General features: G+C 33.9%; 1 long non-coding RNA gene across 1 annotated transcript; it reads right to left on the bottom strand.

Moving 5' to 3' along the window:
* Positions 1-4,587: 4,587 nt before the first annotated feature.
* On the bottom strand, positions 4,588-5,135 carry LOC138051657 (uncharacterized). The gene is made up of 2 exons (XR_011132872.1): positions 4,968-5,135; positions 4,588-4,727 (listed from the first exon to the last, which is right to left on the bottom strand). It is a non-coding gene; the product is annotated as an uncharacterized lncRNA (long non-coding RNA).
* Positions 5,136-5,454: the final 319 nt, after the last annotated feature.

The raw sequence follows: 5,454 nt of genomic DNA, 5'->3' as shown, positions 1-5,454 counted from the left end.
TAAGGGTAATTCGTATTATGATTTATTACAAGTGTTTGACATAAATGATACAATGAAAAATGAGAGATTTATCGAATATTATTTCAGAAATATCTAACTTATATATATTATGAAATCATATTGTGTTAAACAAAAGAAAGTGACCGAATGTGTTGAACCTTCAGGTTACAAAACAGCTAAAAATGGTAGACTAATGTTCTTTTGCACTTGTGCTGAATGTGGTATTACAAAGACCAAATTTGTCAAACAACAGGGAAACTAAACAGCCCGTTGGGAGCGGGCTTACTCAGTGATATCGCTAATACAGGAACAGAATTATTTTTAACTAAAGGAGTACCTTATCTTGGCAAAAAAGCCGTTGAAATGGGTAGATATTATGGTTCCGAATTAATGAGAGACCCAAAATTGCAGAAAAAAGCAATCGATTATGGTTTGAGAAAAATGAACCCTCTACTTCATAAAGTCGGTTCTGAAGCTCTCGATCAATTGTCAACAAAAATAAGACCAAATAAAAAATACACAACAAACAGAAAAGATCTTGACGGCGGCGCTGTTGACATTCACAAAGCTATTGGTAAATTGCCGAAACCAAAAGGTGGATGGACATTACCTGGGCATCATTACACAGGACCTTATAATGATTTAGAAAATCAACTGAAGTATGACCCAAAAACTGGTCAAATATTGGAAATATATGATATGCCCACTGGCAAAACTGATGCAATAGCAATGCAACACGATGTTGATTATTCCGTCTGCAAGGATGATAGGAAATGTAAAAACAAAGCAGATAGGAAAATGGTTCAAGCTTTAGACAACGTACCGTATAATGAAAGACAATGGGGGCATTGGTTGGCAAGAAATGTTATCAATACAAAGCAGAAACTAGGTCTTGGAGTTTCAAAAAACGGAAAAAGCCGTCGGGTAAAGAAAACTGGCAAGAAAAATTAGCAGATGAATTACATGCATCTATAAGACGCAACTTTACTCGGCGGCGTGTAATCGTAAATCATATTGATGAAATATGGGCAAGTGATCTAGTTGAAATGCAACAGTTTAGCAAATGGAATAAAGGTTATCGGTATCTTCTCATGGTTATTGATGTTTTCAGCAAATACGGTTGGATTGTCCCATTGAAGGATAAGAAAGGTGAATCCGTTACTGAAGCATTCAAAACAATATTCAAGGAAGGCAGAAGACCACAATATTTATGGGTTGATAAGGGAAAGGAGTTCTATAACAAACACTTGAAGGACTTGTTAGACAAAATGGGATACATATGTACTCCACTGAAAATGAAGAGAAATCCTCAGTGGTCGAAAGATGGAATAGAACAATCAAGTCCAAAATGTGGAAGCAGTTCACAGTTCAAGGTAATACAATGTATCTCGATATGCTGTCCAAACTAGTGAAACAGTATAATAATACAAAACATTCAAGCATAAAGATGACACCTGCAGAAGCATCTAATAAGAGGAATGAAGGTATAGTTTACTTCAATCTATATGGTGATATGGAGCCATTAAAACAGAAACCTAAATTCAAAACAGGTGCCCAGGTTCGAATATCCAAGTATAAACGGAATGTGTTCGATAAAGGATATACTCCAAACTGGACCGAAGAAGTGTTTACAGTTGATAAGATCCAATACACTAATCCAATAACATACAAACTAAAAGATCTCAGAGGTGAAGAGATACAAGGCAGTTTTTATGAACCTGAATTATTAAAAGCAAAGCAGGATATTTTCCGTATTGACAAAGTGATCAGAAGAGACTACAAAAAGAAACAAGCTTTGGTAAAATGGAAGGGATACAGTGATGAATTCAACAGTTGGATACCATTGAAAGACATTGAAAACATATGAATTGTGGTCGAACAAACGCGCATAAATACTTATAAAAAAATAAAAATATATACTTATATTATATGGACAAGTTTGAAAATGAAGAAAAAGTTGGTTTCTATTATGAAAGCGATCAGGATTCCCATCTGTCGGATTCTGACTGGGTACCATCCTCACCGGAAAGTTTTTCATCACAAGAAAGCGAATCGGATTTTAGTTGCCCAAGTTCGCCAGAATCTTTTGCGTCACAAGACAGTGATGAATCTGTGTAAAAGATAATCGAAACATATAGTATATGTTCAGAGGAAGCCAAATAATTGAAACCATGGCTGTAAGAAAAGTGATCACAGAAATGATTTGTGAAATAGTGGTCAGGAACGCAGGTTATATGCATTATGTTCATTCAGAAGCAGTACCATTGTTGATCAAAGCATTGAAAACAGGAGGACCAAAGAAAGAAATCGGGAAAATGTTTCACATCATAGATGTCAAAATGGATTTTTTGTTCAGAGAGTTTAAAAGGTACAGCGATTTTTTGAAACCATTGAAATTGATACAAAATATATAAAAAATAAAATATATAGTAATATAATATGGAAGATCGAAGACCAGTTGGCCGCCCAAGATTTTATACTGATGAAGAAAGAAGAAAAATAAAAACCGACTACATGTTGCATAAAGAATGGTACTGTAAAATATGCAACAATGGTAGAAACTACACTCTTGCTGGCAAACATTGCCATTTAAAAACAAAGAAACATTTCAAAAATTCATTTACATATAATACGGGTTACATTTATGATAAACATGAAAATAGCAATTAATTTATTCATATCACTTCTCTTTTAAAAAAGTTAAATACATACTTCCCGTATGTGTTGAACTGTAAACGCACCATAATTTGACTTAAAGAATTATTATCTATAGATATATTATAATGGCAAATAATATGATAAATATTATGAACCGAAGTTCGCTTCAAAATCTGAGCAAAGAAGAATTAATAGAATTGATTATAAAACAAAATACAAAACCAGTGCCCGCACCGAGGACAAAAACAAGACCGATCTCAAAACCAAGAAAGAGTGTAAAAGAACTTGTTGACTATTTTGAGAGGCAGAGACTGCCTGCTCCTCCTTCTGAATGGCTGGAAGAAATAGAACAATTAAACAGACCAGTGCCAGCACCTAGATCCAAAAAACGACCAATTCCATTACCGAGGACCATAATACAAGAAACGAACAAAGCTTTAAAAGGGTTTACGAAGTCTTATGAAATCAACATAAAAAACAGCAAAGACCCACTTATGCAACTGCAAAATACAAGAAAGGCTGTTGCCATTCACATTGGAAAAATATTAAAATCAATGAAAGGTCTAAAGTTTGTTGAAACACTGAGGGTCACATTTGAAAAGCAAACAGGGCGAGAAGAAAAAATCATCAAAACGGCTTATTTCAACAGTCAACCACAAACAATAACAAATGACACACAAATTGAACTAGCTTTATCTTTGTCAAAACAAGTCATACTAAACAAGATTGCAGTTTGGATTTCAGAGGGATCTGGTTGGACTATTCAATCTGTTGAAAATCATTATATCAATGTGGTAAAATACGAGCCAATGAAAGGATCTTCTTACATAAAATTGCCAAATGAACTCAAACACAGTGCAAAAGGATTGATCAACATGAAAAATGAGGATAATGAATGCTTCAGGTGGTGCCACATAAGACATCTCAATCCTCAAGACAAATACCCACAGAGAATCAAAAAATCAGACAAAGCATTCATTGAAAATTTGAATTATTCAGGAATTGAATTTCCAGTGACTACCAAACAGTACAACAAAATAGAAAAGCAGAATGAAATTAACATCAATGTTTTCGGTTATGAAAACAAACAAAAATATCCCATTTATGTGTCAAAAGAAAAGTATAAAGATTGCATGAATCTGCTTCTTATAACAGAAAATGAAAACAAGCATTATGTGTTGATCAAAGATTTCAACAAATTCATGTACAATCAAACAAAACACAAGGAAAGGAAGCACTTCTGTATGCATTGCTTACAATGTTTCAGTTCTGAAAGAGTATTAACTGATCATAAAGAAAACTGCATACAAGTAAATGGCACACAAGCTATCAAAATGCCAACAAAAGATGATAACATACTAAAATTCAATAATTTCCATAAACAACTACCAGTACCATTCGTCATTTATGCAGATTTTGAAGCTATAACAGAAAAGATATCCGGTTGCCAACCTAATGATGATAAATCGTACACAGAGGCTTATCAGAGACACACAGACTGTGGTTATGGATATAAGGTTGTGTGTTGTTATGATGATAAATACACAAAACCAGTACAAATTTATAGAGGTGAAAAAGCTGTTTACAAATTTATGGAAGCTATGCTAGGGGAAGTTAAATATTGCAAGAAGATCATGAAAAAATATTTCAATAAACCATTGAGAATGACTGAAGATGATGAAAAAGAATTTCAAAAAGCTAATGAATGTCATATCTGCAATAAAAAATACAATGAAAATGATGTGAGAGTTAGAGACCATTGCCATATCACAGGTAAATACAGAGGATCAGCTCACCAAGATTGTAACCTAAATTTCAGATTGACTGAGAAAATACCAGTTATGTTTCACAATCTCCGTGGGTATGACAGTCATTTTATAATGCAAGAAATTGGTGAGATAGTTAAAAAGCATACATACACAAACAAGAAAGGTGAAACATGCCAAATGAATATCAATGCCATACCAAACAACATGGAAAAGTATATGGCTTTCATGCTTGGTAATCATCTGACCTTTATTGATAGTTTTCAATTCATGAGCTCAAGTCTTGATAAACTGGTGAGCAACCTACCAAAAGAAGCATTAATATATACTTCTCAAAAATTCAAAGGTAAAGAGCTTGATTTGATGAGTAAGAAGGGAGTATACCCATATGACTTTATGGACAGTTTTGAAAAATTCAATGAAAAGCTGCCACCAAAAGAAGAATTTTACAGTATATTAAATGATGAGCATATCTCAGGTGATCAATACAAACATGCTCAAAATGTATGGAACACTTTTGATCTAAAAAATATGGGCGAGTACCATGACTTATATCTTAAATCTGACATCCTTCTGTTAGCTGATGTGTTTGAAAACTTTCGAAAGACCTGTCTGCAATACTACAAACTAGACCCCTGTCATTATTTTACCAGTCCTGGGCTTTCTTGGGATGCTATGTTAAAGATGACTGACATTAAATTGGAGCTTATGACTGATATTGATATGTTTCAATTCATTGAAAAGGGCATGCGTGGTGGTACATCATACATAGCAAATCGATACGGCAAAGCTAATAATAGATACATGAAAACGTATGATGAGAAGGCGCCCTCAAAGTATATAATGTATCTAGATGCTAACAATCTGTATGGTTGGGCAATGAGCCAATACCTTCCAACTGGCGGTTTTAAATGGTTGGCTAAAAACCAGATTAATCAGATAGACCTAGCCAAGTATAAAGAAAATAGCAATAAAGGTTTGATATTAGAAGTTGATTTGGAATATCCCAAAGAATTACACGATCTGCATA

The sequence above is a fragment of the Montipora capricornis genome, chromosome 1 (assembly GCF_036669925.1).
Source record: "Montipora capricornis isolate CH-2021 chromosome 1, ASM3666992v2, whole genome shotgun sequence".
NCBI lineage: Eukaryota > Metazoa > Cnidaria > Anthozoa > Scleractinia > Acroporidae > Montipora > Montipora capricornis.
This window is presented reverse-complemented; position numbering and strand designations above follow the sequence as displayed.